Source organism: Schistocerca nitens, chromosome 7 (assembly GCF_023898315.1).
Source record: "Schistocerca nitens isolate TAMUIC-IGC-003100 chromosome 7, iqSchNite1.1, whole genome shotgun sequence".
Lineage (NCBI taxonomy): Eukaryota > Metazoa > Arthropoda > Insecta > Orthoptera > Acrididae > Schistocerca > Schistocerca nitens.
In genome coordinates this window covers 97,217,439-97,239,345 of record NC_064620.1, presented here as the reverse complement: position 1 = coordinate 97,239,345, position 21,907 = coordinate 97,217,439, and the positions used below count along the sequence as shown (strand labels likewise).

Genomic DNA, 21,907 nt, shown 5'->3' with positions numbered 1-21,907 from the left:
TGTGAGAATAAAGCACTTAAGAAAACTTTATATCAATGTATTTAGCCCTGAGCGGTCAAAGTTTCATTGTGTGTTTGAAAAACTGACAGTCGGAATGGTAATTGACAGTTGTGGAAGTGTAGGTCGCGCAATGTATCCCAAAATCCATGCTTGCTTACCACTACAATTTTTCCTGTTACTTCCTCTGCATTTAAGAAAATGTATTTTAGTAATTAGTATGTAATCCTTCCATGTAAGCCCCTATGTTCACTACCGTAAATAGCACTTCAGTTAAACAGTCATGATAATCACATTTGAATCTGAAAATCTGTCAAATTGTACCAGATTTACCGTATTTTGGCCGATCCTCCCACATCCTAATTTTACTTTTAATGGTGCTGTAGAAGATGATCTACCCCTGGCTAAGCTGCTGCTGTCTCCGTCAAGTGAGCATACGAAAGTCAGCTACAGCTTACGCTACACTCTGTACTCCATGGACAGATAATCTAAAGGAGTGATTATGCATTTTGAAAGTTTTCGCTTTCATAACACACATGAAAGTCTTTTCATATCGGTACCCAGCAAGTTAGCCATTTAACAGTGCTTTCTTGGCAGACAGACCATCTTTCTCTACAGTCATACACACGTAACTTCGTCGTTTCTTAGGGACCTAGATCATAACAGAAGGTTGGCATTCAGTGATACTTATGATTAGGAATACCAGATGGAAGCAGTAATAACCTCAACTTTTGCAGGTAACACTCCTCGGTAACAGCGCTGTCGGAAATTTAACACTGAGGCTAATATTTGAACGTTAAAAACCACTCAAAAGCCAAAATCGGACAAAATATTTTTTATTCAAGACAACCCGTTTCAACAGTCTTAGCTGTTATCTTCAGGTCTTAAACATTTTTGTAGTAAAAAATGTTCATTTTACGCAGAACATCATGGACAAGATGTCAAAACAGGACGTTATAAATATTTGTCACCGCTAAAAATATTTAATTACCCACAGCACCATGTCTAAATGGTCGTTTAAAGTGGACTCGCACTGTTTAGCATGTTTCCAGCATATGTAAACAGATGTGCTATTGCGTAGCGTGTTTTTATCATGTAACCAGCATCTGTAAGCAAAATGTGTAAGGGCATGGCCTTTTGTACAAGGTGCTTTGTGTTTTGTGTTTTTAAATATTTTAGCGCTGACAAACGTTTATAAAAAAACCGTTAAGACTGTTGAAACGGGTTGTCTTTAATAAAAATTATTGTGCGGCCTTTGCTTTTGAATGGTTTTTAACAAAACAGATCGCCCTTTAATACTCTCAAATGAGACAAATTCAATCAAAGAGGCTAATATTGACAAAATACTATAGATCTAGCGCGCGAAATAAACTGTAGAATTCCATCTTGGGATTGGTCGCAATCTTTCGTCCGAGGACGAGTCGATTTAGCGCTCTATGCTAAAGTGTCCTATACCAACCTGTTCACCTCTGCCTGGTTATACTGCAAGCTAAATCCATTTGAAATCTGTTTACTGTAGTCAAGTCAGTCTCATTCTACTTTCAAGACCTACTCCTCACCCCTACCCGACTTCCCTTCACTAAGATATTTACGACACACTGCTTGCGCATGGTGTGTTATAGCAAGTTATTTTTTCCTTTAGTAAACCTGTACCACAAATTCCTTTGCAGCTTAATTTTATTCAGCACTTCATTAGTTATATTAATTGTCTATCTAATCTTGGACATTCTTCTTTAGCACAACATTTCAAAAGCCTATATTCTCTTATACGCGTGTATTATCTATTTTGTACCTTGTCCACATTTCACCAGACATTCAGAAAAGAATTTCTAACAAATTTTTATTGTTGACAAGGATCCACAACTACGCCCAAGATTCAGGAAACCCCTAAATTACAATAAGATGCAGCTGCCTGAGTTGGGATACTGAAAGAAGGTATATTCGTATGGGGTACCCAGCAAGATTTGCTTACTGAACTGAGGACATTTTTAAAGAAACACAACACGATCTCCGTATTTCCTCACTGGCTCCTAAAATCTTCACAGCGGTAATTAAGATAGCGTATGCAACCCGTACAACTGAACTTGCGAAAGGCAAGAGGCGATCTGCATCGCACCAACTCCAATCTGTGTCCGTGAGGGGGAGATTGGACTATTTTTTTAACACCACGGACGAAACAAATTTCTTGGGCGCATCGCTGGAATTTACGAGGTGAACTCAGCATCTGCAATGTGGTACGGTATGAGTACAATGTCTGGGGGTGATTAACCGCTCCACCGCAACTATCTGGCACGGTCTCAAGACCGCCAGCCGACGCTCATTGTCTAGCCAGACCATTTAGGAGCTGTGTATTCATTTCCGTTTCCATTTGGAATTACTTTAGAACCACCTCTCACAAAAAGTAGCTAAGGGGCTGTCGAGCAAATTGAGAGGAAGACAGCGTAATTGGTTTACCTTGGGTTAAGAAACAGTATACTGTATATTAAAATTGCAATATTGTGACTGCACTAAGGTTTCTTTGTAACTGAAAATGCTATAGTGCTTTCGGAGATAAGACCTGAAAGATTCACGTGTACATCAGACGTGCACGTATTACAGAGGAGTTGGTGATATGTTAAGCTCTGCATTTTTGAAATTACAGTCAGCAAACTAAACGGTTGTTCCACTTACAGTCGTTCTAGCACCACACGATAGACAAATTGTGAATAAGGCGAAAGGCCCAGAAACCAGTTGACAACTTACGAAGCACTTTGAATTATTGCTGTTCTGCCGGCTGTGAGATAACATTAGGGGAACTGAACGAGTGCCACACCCACACGTAACCACTTCAGCACCTGAGGACTGACTCAGCGGGGAAACTAGATTTCGAAGCTCCAGTAACACTAACGGCATGTTTTCCCATATTCTGTCCAGTTTTTAAAACTGGTTACTTTTGCGACTCATTTTCACTGTTATAATACTTGCGCCGTTTGAGAAACAAGAGCTGGTACGCTTAAGAGACACTGTCTCCATGTTCACAGTATGTTGCGAACTTTGGTAGCCAGTACGCCTTTCTCACTATCACCTGGTAACGTCTGACAGACACTAGCAATTTCTACTCTGCTTGGACAGCTTCTGAAATGATAGTAAACTATAAATTCTGCGGTGTAGTCATGTGCTACAATACCAGTAGTGTAGTGTCCTTGGTTCCTGACGAGCATACAACGTCTGGGTGCGGTACGCAGTGCGTGTGTTTTACTGTGAAGATTACGGATTAAAACGAAAAGCAAATTTATCAAGAACATCTGAATGCACGGGACGTACAGCTAACGAATAATATTAATATGAGACCCTGAGTGCCCTGAACAAATTTTAACGAAGATATTCGATCACTTGAGTGTGACTGATCCGGTACAATATGGATGAAATGGACACCTTACACATCGAAAGCCAGTCGGAAAGCAAACAGCATAGGCGTGACATTGCGCTGAAATGAAAACCAGACCACTTTTTCGATGGAAGTATTGAGAATGGCTAACACGCGGAATTCTATTTGAGATCAGTGCTGGTACCGCTTCTGTCATATGCCTTTTAATATGACAGGTGAATCTGTAATAGTTATGTTCGCACATTTTACCTTACAATTCAACTAAGCCTGCCATTATGATTAGAAAGAATGGGATTATGATTACGGAGTCTGAATATTTCAATTTCCTAGGTGTTCAGATAGCAAGTTATCGTTGGAAGTCCATGTTTAGGAACTTTATCAAAAACTTAATGCTGCTCTCTTTAGATTAGAACTGCGCGAAGTAAGTGCTAGTCTACTTTTATTCGCTTATGACATATGGTGTTACATTCTGAGCTTACTCTTCCCATTCACAAAGGGAATTTTTGGCTCAAAACGAGCTGTTCGAGGAATGTGGCGGGAAGTTCCGTAACCTCTTGCCGGCGCTCTTAAAGTGTGTGCGAATTCTAACATCGGAATCTCAATATATATTTTCTTTAATGTTGTTGAAAGTATGAGCTCATTCACAAGAATTAGCAGTTTTGACTCCGTCAAAACTAGGCAGAAGCCCAATCTGCATTTAAACATCTCCTTGACTAATGCAGAAAGCTGTACAGTATTCTGTTACATCAGTTTTCAATAAGCTACCACAAAGATTACAAAGTACTGGTAGTAATCCAAGCACTTCCAAGTCCTGACTCAAGTTTCCTCGTGGGTGAGCCCTCAACTGTGTCAGGAGTTCCTGGGAAAAAATTAAGGTAATTCCAGCGTTTCATCGTTGATTACGCTAATATGAACTTTCAGTTTGTCGGCTGCATAGGAGTTGCATACATTACTGCCCACATTATAAACATAAGGCATAAAATGGCACACAAGCTTTTTATCCTGTATTGCATGTGACATCTAGGTTTTTGTGTACGTACGTACTATTTTTTTATAGGCCCCAGTGACGTAACAGCGGAATCGGACACCATTTGCGAAAGTGTACTCAAACCAGGAGACAACCCATTGTGTCCTCTGGTATCACGAAACAGTCACCAAAAACAGACCAGAGGAACTTCCAGACGACGTACTATAAACAGCCACCACATATTAAAAACACCAAGATGAGCTACGCGAAGTTTTTGAAAACCGGGAGCATCTTATCTCCTTACAACAGGCAGGCCTGGACATGATGCGCAGATATTCAGACGGCGAGAGACGCCTTCGTACGAAGTCAAACGGCAGAGCCTCAAGTGAATTGCAGATTCCGAAGACGTCAGTGCACCGCATCCTACATAAACTTTTCCGTGCGTGCGAAGTCTACATCTCGCAATCCCTCCAATCAACTGATTACAGCGCTTGTTGTGTGTTTTCTGTTGCCATGCTGGCCGAGATTAGAGAAAGATTATCTGAAACGTGTCCTTTTCTCAAATGAGGACCGGTTGTGTGACTGTCTCTCGATACTAGACGGCACACTGGGCTTTCTCCTGGTTTGAGTAGATATTTGCAAACTGTTTCCGATTCTGCTGTTACGTCAGTGGGCCCTGCAACAAAGAACAGTGTGTATGTGCATAAAAATTGATATGTCAATGCAATTAAAGTTAGAAGTATTTACCTATGTGCCATATTTTATGCCTTATGAATGTGTGCAATCAGGTTGGTTGGTTGGTTTGTTTGGGGAAGGAGACCAGATAGCGTGGTCATTGGTCTCATCGGATTAGGGAAGGATGGGGAAGGAAGTCGGCCGTGCCCTATCAGAGGAACCATCCCGGCATTTACCTGGAGTGATTTAGGGAAATCACGGAAAACCTAAATCTGGATGGCCGGACGCGGGATTGAACCGTCGTCCTCCCGAATGAGAGTCCAGTGTCTAACCACTGCGCCACCTCGCTCGGTGTGCAATCAGGGGAAGGCTTCTGAGACACCTGGTACTTTTCTACACTGAGATGATGAAAGACATGGGATGTCTCCTAATATACCGAACGTCCTTTTGTCCGGCGTAGTGAAGCACCTCTGCGTGGTATGGACTCAAGTTGTTGGAAGTCCCCTCCAGAAATAGAGAGCCACGCTGCCCACACTTGCTGAAGTGTTGCCGGTCCAGGATTTTGTGCACAAACTGATCTGTCATCACGTCCCACTTTTTCGACGGTACTCACGCCGGGCGATGTGGGTGGCCGAATGGTCCAGAACGTTCTTCACAACAATGGCGAAAATTGTGACAGTGCAGTCATCCATAAAAATTCCATCGTCGTTTTGGAACATTAAGTGCATGAATGGCTCCAAACGGTCTCCAAGTAGCTGAACATGACCGTTTGCAGTCAATCGGTTCGATTGGACCAGAGGACTCGGTCCATTCCATGTAAACAAGCGACACCCTTATGGAGCCACAACAACTTGGGACCATGGCTTGTGGGGTCGGCGCCACACAAACCCTACCATCAGCTTTCACCAATTGAAATCTGGACTCATCTGACCAGGCTACAGTTTTCCAGTCTTCCCCAGGGTCCAACCGATATGGTCACGAGCCGACGAGAGGCGCTGCAGGCGATGTATTTTCAGCAAAGGCACTCGCGTCGGTCGTATGCTGCCATACTAGCCCATTAATCCCAAATTTCGCCGCACTGTCCTAACGGTTACGTTCTACTTACGTCCCAAATATGTTTCTTGCCGTGTTGCTTGTCTGTTAGCACTGACAACTCTACGCAAAAGCCGCTGCCTTCGGTTGTTGCGCGTGGTGAGAAAATTCCGGAAATTTGGTATTCTCGGCAGCCACACTACAGTGTGGCTCGCGGAATATTAAATTACCTAACTATTTCGAAAATGGATTGTCCCAAGTGTCTAGAAGTACCATTCCGCGTTCAAAGTATAAATTACGTCGTGCGGCCATACGTCTGAGAGCTTCTCACATTAATCACCCGAGTACAAATGGCAGCTCCACCAGTGCAATGCCCTTTTATCTGCATAGCGCTATCTCATGACTTGTCACCTCAGTGTGGGTGTTAGTTGATGTTATCATTGAGACTGATTCAAGTTTTCACTCTTATTGAACTAGACGTATAAAGTAACAGAGGGAATAAAAATAAACGAGCAGCGGGGCAGTTTGGTACGCGACGGCAGACGCTGGAGGTCCGATAAGCGGCGTGTTTAAAATAAACGCGGAGCGAGCGGAGGGCCGGCTGGACGGAAGGCGGCAGCAGCGCCGGAACTGCTGCCACGGCCGGCCGGCCCACGGCAGCGCGTGTCGTGTTTTTACTCGCGGGCCGCGGCGTCTGGCATCTCTGGGGCGGCGGCAGGAATCCGAGGGGAGCGCGACACAGGCGCGCGCTTGCGGCAAAAATAGACCACAGCCGGCATCCGGCTGCACCGACACCCCCCCCCCCTTCTGATCGCGTTCCAAACACCGCCCCACACAACTACGCCGCCGGTCATCACAGTGTCCGGAAGCCAGCAATCACCACAACCAGGGCGCAACACGAAACTCGCAGCTGTCCAAGTACCATGCCCAGCAGACAACGCAGGTGAAGAGCAGACCTGTTGCTCATCTTACTGGGATTGCAAGACAATTCGTTCGATTCTCGCCACTTACAATATTTTTACTATTCTTTATGAAATCTATACGATCAAATGGAAATAGGAACTAAAAATGCAGTCTTAATTTTTAATAAAAATTTTACCGCTAACCACAAACATGTCGCTGTTTAGTAACCTAGCTCACTGTAAATTTGACCTTACGTAGAACTACAAATTACGGGAGGAATGGTCACATAGGTTCAGTCGTGGGTAAAGCAGATGGTAGACTTCGGGTAATTGGTGTACTACAGGGGAAGTGCAATCAGTCTACAAAGGAGATTGCTTACGAATCACTCGTGCGTCCAGTTCTAGGACACTGCTCAAGCCTGTGGGACCCGTACCCTATAGGACTAGCAGGGGACACAAAGTATACAGAGGGGGGCAGCATGAATAGTCACAGGTTTGTTTGGGAGTCGCAGAGATACAGGAGGACCTGAACTGGCAGACTCGAAAACAGACGTAAACTATCCCGAGAAACTCTTAACAAAATTTTCAAGTTCGCAAAATTTTTCAAGAACCGGCTTTAAATGATTACTCCAGGGATATAGTATAACCCCCTATGTATCGCTCACACAGGAACTGTGAAGATTAATTACTGCACGCACTGAGGCATTAATCATTCTTCCCGCGCTCCATGCGTGAATGGAACAGGAAGAAACCCTACTAACTGGTACAATGGGACGTACCCTCTGCCATGCACCTCCTCACGGTGGTTTGCAAAGTGTTGATGTAGATGTGTAAGGTAACAAAGTAGTAAGCAATGACACGAATATGAGTGACGCTTATTGAAATACTATAATTACACTGAAGTCCCCTGAACACTACAAAAGAGGATATGTGATGAACACGGACGGCAATGTTACATGATACTACGAGGTGTGCAACGAACTTCACGAACCTGATTTTTATTTAGAAAATTTTTTTTTCAAACAAAAATTGTCCCGTTCAAAATAGCTCTCTTCGGTAGCTATATATCGGTGGGGTCGTCGATCCCAGTCTTTGTAACAGCGCTGAAAGGCTTCAGCATTGTAGGGCCTTTAACATGTTGATCACATTGCTTTGAATGTTCTCCAGATTCCCAAAATGACCTTTTAAGACATTTTCGGGAAAAGAAAATGGTCACAAAGGTTCAGATCAGATGACTAGGGGGCTATGGAACAGCAATGCCTTTTGAGGTCCAAAATTCTTGTGATTTCACAAGCTCATTTTGATGCGGTTTTCATAGACATCTACAAGGAACGTTCGTACGTATATATGTAATTTATTACTGCCAAGTATTAACTAGCATTTGGGAATGTGACATCTTGTGGGAATTATGGAAGCTACGAGCTAGTGAACTAAGGTGGCGCTTGGGAAGAATGATTTTCGGTAAGCCTCTATGTTTTCCTCATGGTAATTACACGAGACGTATGTAGGGGGAAGTAATATGTTGTTCCACTCTTTCCGAAAGTGCTCTCGAAATCTGAATAGTAAGTCTCCGGGACGCACAACGCGTATGTATGAAGATGTGCGGCACAGGTATGTAAACAGACGGTCTCATTTACTTTTAAAAAATGAAAAACTAGTTTTTTTCGCAATCGAGGCGGGTTTTTAGTTTTTTAATATATTAACCAACGATAGTATGTAACTGTGAATCGCCCAAGGCTCGACAGAAACAGAGAAGGTACCAGACCTCGAGCCTCTGAGAACCACCTTCAGTCTTTGGCGAGTTGGGAGGCCGGGCCGTGACGCAGCCGCGCTGTCGCACGGGGAAACTGCGACGCCGCCAGCGCAATGTCCTCGGGCGAAATTTAGCGGGCTCTTTAGCCGTGTAAACAAGCCGTCTGCGGCTGGCCGCTAGACCGCACAGGTGGGAAGCGGGGACGCGGCCGGTGGCGGGCGGCCAAGTAGCCTCTCACGTTTCTCGCTTTTAAATCCGATCTCTGAGTCACCCGGCGCAACCTGCTTATTTCCCCCTCGCGCCTTTATTACGACGTGTGAACACCGGCATACATTGTGACATCGAGCTGCGTCCATTCCACGGCTAATGAGTTAACAGCCCGTGTGCCGCCAGTAGATTACAAGTTCACTGAGTGTGACTCTTATTGTTCTTTCGAGCAAGTGAGTTCCTTAGTGCGGTGTGACAGTCAGGATGTTACAACGACACGGAGGCACCTACGATTCCGCCGTTTGTGACGTTACTCTTCGTCTGGATAGCACCTAGCTGCACTCATTCGAAACTACAGAACTCGGAAAGGTAAGTCTTTGAATCTTACACAAGATACTAAACTGCTAATTGTGCAAATTTATTCTTCTAGTCAAATTTACTATTTTAGACAAATAGCTCTGACGTAGGAACAGTCGTGTTAGCTAAACGTAAAATACGCCTAGTAGTGCCGCTGTTAGCGAAGTTAACTGTTCATTGAAACAGAAATACGAGGGTCGCCAAGGAAGTAACGCACCGCATTTTTCTTCAACATTTATTGAACATAAAGAGAATTACACACGAAAGAATGGTGTTCTATCTACACCCCTATTTTTCTACGTAATTTCCATCCAGCTGTATGGCCTTCCTTCAGCGCGAAACAAGGCCGTGTATGCCCCGTCGGTACCAATCCTTGTCCTGGTGGCGGCGCCAGTGCTTCATTGTGTGAACCACCACCTCATCGTTCTCAAAATGTCTTCCACGAATGGCATCCTTTAATGTCCCAAACAAGTGGAAGTCCGAGGGGGCCTAGGTCCGGTGTGAAAGCCGGCCGTGGATGGTCTCCCCGATCGCTGCAAATCGTGGAGCTCCGCCGAACTGCCTTCTGATGACCTCACCCTCCGTGCCCAGCTACTAACTGTGCTTCTCTCAACAGCAAATGCTCCAGTCTTTGCACAAGCGTTTGTGAATATTCCTCACGGTTTGTATCTCTGCAGTGAGAAATAGAATGAAGGCACGTTGCTTGTAACGTACATCACCTACAGACACCATTTTGCAACTGTCCTGCAGCCACGCTATCTGTCGGAAGTGAAGCAAACTTGGCGCGCTCACTGAGAACACCCAAACTTGGCGCGCTCACTGAGAACACCTCTAACAATACATACGTAGCGTTTCGCATTCGTAGCACTGCTTTCGGCTGAAAAAATACTGGGCAACCTTCTTAGTACGAGGGCGTGCTGAAAATTAATGCCCCAGATCTTTTTATTCTGTTCAGGATCAGTTTTACTAGGTGTCATGCAGATTAGTGGGTGGATGACGCAAGTTGCAACCCTCTGTCGCTAGAGGGCTCCGAATTTTAGCTTTTAACATGGCGGTGTTTAACGCAGCTGTCAGTGCGTGGGAAAGAGCGAGCTTTAATCGGGCCTCTACCGGCAGGAAACTTTTATAAATCCTTAGAAGAATGAAAGCTCTGTAGGGTGCCGATCGTATCGGCATCAGTACTGCGCGAAGTTGAGATGGACGTGCTCGTAATGAAGGGAACCAGATCAAATCGTCGGATAACACGGACAGCACTCTGGTAAGTGTGGCATATCACGAGAGCGTGTACAGGTCGTCATTCCAGAACTGCAGCACAGATACCGTGTGCACGGTGGGGTGCCTCGAATGCTCAGCTCTGACATGAAACTGAACAATTTCTTTTGCCGAAATAGTTCAATGGTGAACTGCCGGATGTTTTCTTTCGCGTGAGGGCGATATGTTCTTTAACACTAACAGGTAATGAAAGCTGGGTTAACTATTTTGACCCAGAGAACAAGATCACCAATGACATTTCACCAGAGAGGATCACAGACGCCAAAAAATTCCAGACCATGTCAACAAAAGGCAAAGTCAGACTCAGTATTCTAGGGTGATCACTTTGAATTCATGTTTAAGGGCACCTTATAGACCTCGCAAGGTATAGCGAGGCCCTCAAAGCTGAACGCACGGATTTGGGGAGTTGGTCAACATATGGAGCAACCTCTCTTCTAACACGACAATGCCATGATACACACGAGCGGTGCGAGACCTGCAACAATCCGACGCCTCGATCACTCATCGATCAGCCTCCGTACAGTTCCGGCTTGGCTCCATTTGATCATCATCATTTGATCATTGCTTCCGAAACAAACACCACCGTCGAGAACTTCACTTTGGAAGTGATAATGTGACGCAAGCAGAGGCGAGGTTGTGGCTCCAACATAATCCAACATTCTACAGTGACAGTGTCAAGGAGCTGGTCTCTCTATGGGAGAAATGTGTTCGTCGCCAAAGCCAGGACGACGATGTTGAGGAAACACGTAGACATGAATTAAGATGCAGAAAGCAAATAAAGTTTTATTTACAAAGATTTACAAGTTTTGACCTAAAAAATTCGTAGCCATTACTTCTCAGCGAGTCTTCGTACGTACTCTGTAGTATCTCCTGAGATGAGTGCAGACAGTCATGCTGTTGAAACGTGGAGCCATTGCGTACAGGGAGTACTTTGAATCGAGTGATCCCTAAACTGGCAGTCCTAAGAATGGTTCAAATGGCTCTGAGCACTATGGGACTTAACATCTATGGTCATCAGTCCCCTAGAACTTAGAATTAGTTAAACCTAACTAACCTAAGGACATCACACACATCCAGGCCCGAGGCAGGATTCGAACCTGCGACCGTAGCAGGCAGTTCTAAGGAACACGCGCTTGTTTCAGTTAGGCTGCAATCTGACTACGAAAGACTCAATACTGAAACTGACTAGGGCACACAGAGGGCGACATAACCCCCACTGGCGACACACACACAGCCACACACACACACACACAGCCCCACACACACACACACACAGCCCCACACACACACACACACAGCCCCACACACACACACACACAGCCCCACACACACACACACACACAGCCCCACACACACACACAGCCCCACACACACACACACACAGCCCCACACACACACACACACAGCCACACACACACACACACACAGCCCCACACACACACACACACAGCCCCACACACACACACACACAGCCACACACACACACACACACAGCCCCACACACACACACACACAGCCCCACACACACACACACACAGCCACACACACACACACACACAGCCACACACACACACACACACAGCCACACACACACACACACACAGCCACACACACACACACACACAGCCACACACACACACACACACAGCCACACACACACACACACACAGCCACACACACACACACACACAGCCACACACACACACACACACAGCCACACACACACACACACACAGCCACACACACACACACACACAGCCACACACACACACACACACAGCCACACACACACACACACACAGCCACACACACACACACACACAGCCACACACACACACACACACAGCCACACACACACACACACACAGCCACACACACACACACACACAGCCACACACACACACACACACAGCCACACACACACACACACAGCCACACACACACAGCCACACACACACAGCCACACACACACAGCCACACACACACAGCCACACACACACAGCCACACACACACAGCCACACACACACAGCCACACACACACAGCCACACACACACAGCCACACACACACAGCCACACACACACAGCCACACACACACAGCCACACACACACAGCCACACACACACAGCCACACACACACAGCCACACACACACAGCCACACACACACAGCCACACACACACAGCCACACACACACAGCCACACACACACAGCCACACACACACAGCCACACACACACAGCCACACACACACAGCCACACACACACAGCCACACACACACAGCCACACACACACAGCCACACACACACAGCCACACACACACAGCCACACACACACAGCCACACACACACAGCCACACACACACAGCCACACACACACAGCCACACACACACAGCCACACACACACAGCCACACACACACAGCCACACACACACAGCCACACACACACAGCCACACACACACAGCCACACACACACAGCCACACACACAGCCACACACACAGCCACACACACAGCCACACACACACAGCCACACACACACAGCCACACACACACAGCCACACACACACAGCCACACACACACAGCCACACACACACAGCCACACACACACAGCCACACACACACAGCCACACACACACAGCCACACACACACAGCCACACACACACAGCCACACACACACAGCCACACACACACAGCCACACACACACAGCCACACACACACAGCCACACACACACAGCCACACACACACAGCCACACACACACAGCCACACACACACAGCCACACACACACAGCCACACACACACAGCCACACACACACAGCCACACACACACAGCCACACACACACAGCCACACACACACAGCCACACACACACAGCCACACACACACAGCCACACACACACAGCCACACACACACAGCCACACACACACAGCCACACACACACAGCCACACACACACAGCCACACACACACAGCCACACACACACAGCCACACACACACAGCCACACACACACAGCCACACACACACAGCCACACACACACAGCCACACACACACAGCCACACACACACAGCCACACACACACAGCCACACACACACAGCCACACACACACAGCCACACACACACAGCCACACACACACAGCCACACACACACAGCCACACACACACAGCCACACACACACAGCCACACACACACAGCCACACACACACAGCCACACACACACAGCCACACACACACAGCCACACACACACAGCCACACACACACAGCCACACACACACAGCCACACACACACAGCCACACACACACAGCCACACACACACAGCCACACACACACAGCCACACACACACAGCCACACACACACAGCCACACACACACAGCCACACACACACAGCCACACACACACAGCCACACACACACAGCCACACACACACAGCCACACACACACAGCCACACACACACAGCCACACACACACAGCCACACACACACAGCCACACACACACAGCCACACACACACAGCCACACACACACAGCCACACACACACAGCCACACACACACAGCCACACACACACAGCCACACACACACAGCCACACACACACAGCCACACACACACAGCCACACACACACAGCCACACACACACAGCCACACACACACAGCCACACACACACAGCCACACACACACAGCCACACACACACAGCCACACACACACAGCCACACACACACAGCCACACACACACAGCCACACACACACAGCCACACACACACAGCCACACACACACAGCCACACACACACAGCCACACACACACACAGCCACACACACACACAGCCACACACACACAGCCACACACACACAGCCACACACACACAGCCACACACACACAGCCACACACACACACACAGCCTTCTGGGAACCAAGCCACACAAACTTCAGATACACTGATACGGCAGTAAACATCTATAAGGCAGCAGTATAAACTACTTTGACTACTGACCCTGTCGATGCAACATTCCGTTACCTTCGACTGCAGCTGGGACGCCAGTACACGAGATTTAGATGTCCGCCATTAAACTTAGTGTCCAAGCAGACAGACTAAATTCTATTAGATTTGACTGCTATCAAAGATCAAGATTACAGCTACCTAGCAGCAACTGCTCGCGAAATGACTTGCATGGCTCCGCAAAAGCAATGCACAACATCGTGTGCCTACATTCGGCTGTTCCCCGCTGTCAGTTTGAGAGACCGGAAGAACCTTTTGCTTCCGCTGCGTGTTCTGAGCCTGGTGACTGCGGACAGCTGCCAGCAAACTCAGTCACCAGCTCTACCGTACACCGCCAAACACCGAACTACCAAGCTTCTCGCCTTGGCATCAGCTGACTAAACAGTGCCTAATGATCGTATTGGTGTACTACGCAACTATTTAATGAGAAACTCGTCTGCAATAATATACTTCCCTAGGCTGTATCGCATTCCGTCCTAACTTTTACACACAAAAAAAGACGACTAAGTTTTACAGCGTGTAACGGGTGAAAATGTAGATATTTTCACGTGTAATATCTTATATGTATACGCATCTGAGTGTTGGCTGTTTCTCTGCATCGAACAATCTTTCGGAAAACATGTCACAAACTTTACGACCCAAGTTTTCTGCATGGCCATACCAGGGCCGCGAAGTGACGAAGTGGCTGTACAGACTAACATTTTTACATTCTTGCTTCCACACTTAAACACCAGACCTGTTGCCAACGGGAAAATTAAGCATTTATGGCTTGTTCATGCCCCATGTACTTGGAAGTACTACACAACCTAAAAACATACGATTTGTAACAGCTATAACTATTAGTCTGGAAATGACGTTAATACTGATTTAATGTTGCTCAGTATACTTTCCTCAGTCACCGAAAGAAATCTCTGCACTTCCGCAAGTAACGCCCTGTTTATGGCCCAGTCATTGTCCACGTGCATAAAAGGCGCTGGTCACAGATCGGGGAATAATTTCCCCACAAGCGCCCGAGACACGAAGGGACACCGCAGAAAGCTAACGCTGAATATGCTCGCACGCAGACCAGTGGGTGACTGAAGTGTGTCGACAGACTGAGCTCAGGTGTGACTAGATTAAGTTGAACGACCCCAAGTACAGCTTCAGTACAGAGTACACTGCGCGAATTCCAGTCATAAGCTAAACTTGCGTTCGTGCCTTTCTACGCACATTACAGATTCTGCAGTAGCGACGTCTGATGAGAAGTTTAGTTTACTACGAGTTATTCTGTTACATCTGTCTTACAGACACGTTGCAGTAACTTTACGTATTTTAATTTTTGTATATGTAATAGGTTACTGATTAAGTTCTCACCGTCTCGAGCGCGCGACTATGCACTAATACTTTAATGACTGGACTAAGGTACACCAGATATGTTCCATTCTTAGACATCCGCATTAACACTAGTATGTTAAGGAAGGTTAATCCTCGCGTGTGTAACGTGCAACCTATTTCTTTAAAGACAGTTTTACCAGGTTGTTAAAATTAGCACTTCAGTCACTGCGGGGCAGTTTGGAAGTTTGGCTCATTTTCAAGAACACAAATGGATGTTGACACATCCACCTAGAACATGGTAGAACTCACGTGCCACGCACGTTTACACGAGGCACAGTCCTCAACCGAGATTACCTCAGAATAATTCGTCAGAAGCTACGCGCACAGAACCGTTTCTAATTCACACTGACATTCTCTGTAGGGAAGCTTCAGGAAACTGCGCACTTCGTTCTACGACATAAGAATTCTTACGTCATCCTTTATTAGGAAATTAACCAACCGACACCAGCCCCGTCGCAATATAATGTATTCGTATCTCAAGTGTCCATACAGATACATCATTGTCACGTTGTAACCACAAAGTCCAAATCCGAAAGCAGGGTCGTCAACTAACCTAGCACTGAAAGCACATATTACAGACATATACAGCCAGACAACTATCTCCTAGAACCTAGACGAAGAGTGCTGCTATTTATACAAACATGGAATATTCAAAAATAAGCAAACAGGACAAACACACACTTCGAGAACATTCTGGAAATGATAAAATACTAAATAACAAGTATTTGCTAGTACTCTAATTTGAACAGGGGAGAGAGAGCACGCTAGGCAGCGAAACTAATGCTACTCTGCGGCGCGGCACGTTTCTTTTTTACCGCCCTGCCAGTGTCCAGCTATGTTAATTTGTCTAGCTAAAAGCTGTAGTAGAAAATACTAGACCACTACTGTCTACTGCAGGTCGCAACATACATAGAATTGTCCGGTAAACGGGATGTGTCCAGCTACTGAAATAAAAGTTTTAACTTGGCAATGTAAATTTTCAGGTGTATTTTTACTATAAAGATCACAGTTAGTACTGCCAAGTCCGTACTAAGTGTCTACACAATGTAAAGCTGCCACGCACACCACAATCACACACGTAGCCAGTTTATGGTATTTACACCCGTTACCGAAGTTAATAGAGTTCACTAGATCGTTTAGTTATGAAAATGCTCTCAAATGTTGTGCACTCTGCTCTACACGTAATGCCTGTTCCAGTCTTAGATCGCATAACACGCCACGCGGTTTTAACTAACAGTCAAAAGCAATAATTTTGATATTCCGTCCGAAATTCCACACGACTTCCACTATACCGTTCACTTAAATACACTTTGTACAACTTCGCGAACTCTTAATTAGAATTTTTCCGCGATTTTACAGTACTTTCGTCGGAGCTGCTTTCAATGACATGCTATTAATTCGAACCCTCAGCCCCGACTGACTTAGATCACACCAAATGCTTTGTTCCCAACAGATTGGCGCGGGCCTGCATTTTTCTGATTGGCTGATATAACAAACAGCAAATCAGGTTGCAGTATTATCCCGCGCTAACCCGCGATTTACTTCAATGACCTATCATAAAACATTTATATGGCAATTGCTAATAAATAAATTTAGAAAAGTATCAAATATAAAATTACTCCTTCCGAAATTACCGATTAATTTGTGTTCTACTCACGATTTATTAGTACCATAAACTGACTGCACATTTAATTATGGTAAATCCCCTGTATAGTTTAACTGATACTTCGTGAATAAACAAAATTTTCATTTACTTCTGTTCTTCACTCATACAACACTCACACTGCTAATTAATACACATAAAACAATTATAATTATGCAAATACATTAAATATTAGTCAAACATAACTTTACAACATTGTTTTGACTACGACTGCTAGCACTGTCCGTCAACTGCTGACCTCTGCCGACTACTAGTACAACTACGTGCAGCTCTGTAACTCAGGTCCATGTCAGCTGGTGACATCTGTCGATGACTCATGCCTATAACGATATCGTCCTAACAAGTGACAGGAGCGATGCGAAGGCGCTACGCCTCAACTCCACACTGCACGGTTCCCGGCAGTGTAGCCGTGTTTCCGAAAACGCTTCGGTTTTTCAGGAAGGGCGCAGGAAAGTTTGTGATCTCTCAGTGGATAACTGCCGCACTGTACAGGAGCAGCCTGCCTCATGCAACCCAGTAAAAGCTTTGGTTATTAAAAGCACCATTCCCACCTCTGGCCCGGCTGATTTCGTGACACTGGCGACTTTAGGCGCTGATTTGTTGCTTCCTGTGAGCCAGCGCCGGCAGCGCAGAAACTGTGGGACGGGCCGCGCCGCCAGCACGGTTTTTAAAAGGGATTCCAGACGGCCAGCGGGTGCAGTTCCGGTGCCGCGGGGGTCCACTGCGGATACACGGCCGCCGCTCTGCAGGAAGCGACGCGTCCTGGCCACGTACCCAGCACCCCAGCAATCCTGTCTCTGAACGAGTTCCGTTCTGAAGCATCGCACCACCTTCCGCAAACGCAACGCCGTAGGCCGTTCAGAAGCCACTAAACACTATGAGCACTTTCCTTGCGCCACTGAAATGATACGCTACGTGCACGCACGATTCTCTGGCACTACAAATGGGTGGTCCGGCCCCAATACTGACCGTGTATGTCGCTTCAAATGTGTGTGGCGCTTCAAATGTGTGTGGCGAGGGTAATGGCACACCACAACCCACATGAACAAGTTTACTGAAACGCTGCAGTGTTCGAACTAACCTTCAGCTCAATGGTATCTTTGCAGGTTTTCGAAAGTCTGAAGAATCACCTATGCTCACAGCCAACAATTTGAACTAGGACGACACTATCTCTACATGGATACCATGCATGCTATCTATTTTGTAGCCGAGAGTAGGGTGCGCTTGATACAACTTTTACATTACTCTGTTGCATTCGCAGAGGACGAGCGATGCCGTACCTCGTACAGATGAGACCAAGTTAGAGTATAGTTCTGCATATCTCAAGCTGCTGCTTTCACAGCCTCTGCGCCACAAACCAACCTCGAGGACGCGCGCTTCACTTCAGGTACTGGATTTCTAGTCTTGGAATACCTTTTGCGTGTATTTAATCAACAATACAGCCATTTGAGTGTTTTGTAATTACTTTCACCATCACGATTTCAGCTTTTGAGCTAGTATCAAGTGCAACTGAGAAAGATATAAACACACGTCAAACATGTTTACATAATGTGTCTTAAAATTACTACCTTTATCGTAATTACATGCGTGACTGGCAAGGGGTGTGGTTGTAGGTGAATAATACTATTGATGGTGACGTTAGGTAGCGCATGGTTTAAAAATATTCAAGTTTCATTACCGCTTACAGTCCGCAAGTTCTGCTGTGCAACCAACCCGTGAGATGTAACCCGTGCCTGCCGTGTCCTTGCCGCCATGTCAGCTACCGAATGTTCCACCCTTGTCTTCCTTTTCTCCCAGGAGAGGTAGTAACTTATACCTAGAGAGGAGCTGTTGAGTTTGGGAAACTGCCGACAGAAACTGTCGTCCTTTGAGCAGTAGCGGTAGAAACTGATACCTTCACTTGGTATGAAGTTGGCTGTTTCTGGTAAACCTCTTGTGTGGATTTCAGAAAACCTCAAATATTTTGCTTTCATTTAACACGTAACAATAACCAATTGCCTACTAGTTTTTAACAGCATGAAGACTAGCGGGAGCAGAATATTGCCAAAAATTATTCTTAATTTGCACAAGCTGTGCTTGCGAATGTAAGCGTAGAAATTTCGGACTACTAAAAAAAATAAAAAAACAAGCGTCTGTTATGATTGAACACATCATTAAAGATGGGTAACGTAAGCAGTTCCAGGTACGTACAGACGTGATCTAAGCTGCATATAGATGCGAAGCATAGTCTCCCACTTTACTCGTGAACGACGGAAGCGTTCTACCTCTTGAAAATTTACTATCGCGTCGTCTACAGCGTTACTTCAATAAATTACGAACGTAGAGGCGGAAATAGTTTGCGTTGCGCAACAGAATAAGTCAACGCAAGTACGTACGGAACACAAAGCACAAATATTTTTATAACAACGCAACTGAGGTTTTTATGCGGCAGTATGAAGAGCATAGTGAGAATGGCCAATACGATCGGTCAGTAGACTCATTTTGGATTTAATGCGAACAGTTGCCTCTGCAGGGGAAAGGCAATTTTGCTCATCCCTCGAGGACTTAGCACCTGCTGCTTTGGGCAAGGCTCCATCGTCAGGTAACTTGTCCTAAAGAACAGATACCACTTTGATGCAGCAGCGATTATGAACTGAGGCAGAGGAATTAACACACTGGCTGCCAACAGGCACTGCTTGAAATCAATGCAGTGGGGAAACACTGTGCCGGACCGGGATTCGAACCCCGCTTACTAGGTGAAATGCACTACATTACTAGCATGTGTGTAAGTTGAAAATTTAGGTGTTACGAGAGGAGTGTCAGGGCAGTCGGGCACTGTCTCAGAACAGCTGAGTTGTCAGAGCATCTACATTCCCTTGCGGATGTCTTAACGACTGGGCCACATCGCTCGAGGCATTCGAGCGTTGTAAGAGGGCCACAAATAGCAGTGGCAATGTACTGCATGCACGCTCTGGAGGCGCCGCCGCTCAGAGAGACTTGCGCAGCTGCCAAGGCGCGCTCTTGGCGAGGCCGGCGTGCGTGGTCGTTTGTCGTTTACCGCCGTGACGTGGGAGAGCAAAACAAGCCGCACCTGCCGCCTCCTTCCTCACAGCCTCACTTTCCTATGTGTACTGTGCTTGCCATCTACGTTTAAGCTCCAATTACCGTAAAATGAATGCCAGGTGGTGTAATCTGTTGTATCCCATATTTGGATCTTAACGGTCATGATCTTTACAACTTATGGATGGAACGAAAGAATGACTGGACTTACCAAGAGTATTCAGACTTTTACTACCACCTCGGAAAAAAATTACGTAACTGTTTTTCCAGATACATCTCTGTAGTTCTGTATAGCGTCCCCAGTGAAATACGAAAAAACTTAAAAACAGTATTTATAAAGAAGAGACATTTAAAACTTGAATAGTATACATTTTTCTCATTTACCCGTATTATAATAATTTCTCTGTATAAGTTTCGAGGACAAAGAAATATAACAAAATTATCTAAAGAGACAAGATACACTTGTTAATTTTTTAGTCGTCTTCACTTCTCTTGTCTTGGTTGCGTGTAGACGGACATCTTGGGAGTGCTGGAAAATGTAAGCATCTTTGTACTAACTAAGCAGAAAATATATTGATTTGACATTATTGTTCACTTTTAATTTGTAAGAGGTGATCCCGATTTCATGTCCGCCTTCCTTGAATTAACCTGCATTCGAGTAATTTACAGTGCAACAATCGCAGTGGCCGATGCAGCCAACGACGCCATTACGTGGCGATATTAAGCTATAAAATTTAGCTGAAGCGAAAAACTCGCCCGCTATTAACATAATATACATTTTTCTCCACAGCCGCCCGACGTTGCAGAAAATACGTAGCTTTAAGATTCTTATTTTCAGTAAAACAGCCGAGAACCAGAGCCAGGACTCCGACTAAAATGCAATGGTTAACGGAGGTAAGAAAAACACTCTCGCGCGTGTGTGGGTCGCAATTGTAATTAATAACTTTAAAAAGAACTGACTAGCCGAGGAAATTAATACGAAAAGTTTATTCCATTGTTCAACTTATATGTTCATGTTTTAATATTCAGCGAGTCTAACGTTGATTAACGTAAGAAATAATTTTCACTGAAGATCAATATTGTTAAAAAAGAACTTAAAAGCATTTAATTCGAAATCAAAATTGAATGAAATACCATTTTGACTAAGGCCCACCACGTAAGTCGCCAACAATCACCACTACCAATAAATTGTTGTGGTAAATAATATATTAAATTACGGCGGCCGACGGACGCGAGCTCTGGTACACACTAACGTCTCCGGCCACAGTATGGTAGCATATCGCTAGGAGCCAAAAA

At 45.7% G+C, this 21,907-nt stretch overlaps 1 protein-coding gene and 1 long non-coding RNA gene across 5 annotated transcripts in view; one reads left to right on the top strand and one right to left on the bottom strand.

Annotated features, from left to right (window-relative positions):
• The window catches only part of LOC126195224 (myristoylated alanine-rich C-kinase substrate), a 495,457-nt gene that overhangs the window by 68,332 nt on the left and 405,218 nt on the right, over positions 1–21,907 (bottom strand). The window lies entirely within an intron of this gene.
• LOC126195227 (uncharacterized) overlaps positions 8,855–21,907 on the top strand; it is a 386,656-nt gene continuing 373,603 nt past the window's right edge. For both annotated transcript variants that reach the window (XR_007538561.1, XR_007538560.1), the window contains exon 1: positions 8,855–9,269. This is a non-coding gene — a long non-coding RNA (uncharacterized LOC126195227). The remainder of the gene's footprint in view (positions 9,270–21,907) is intronic.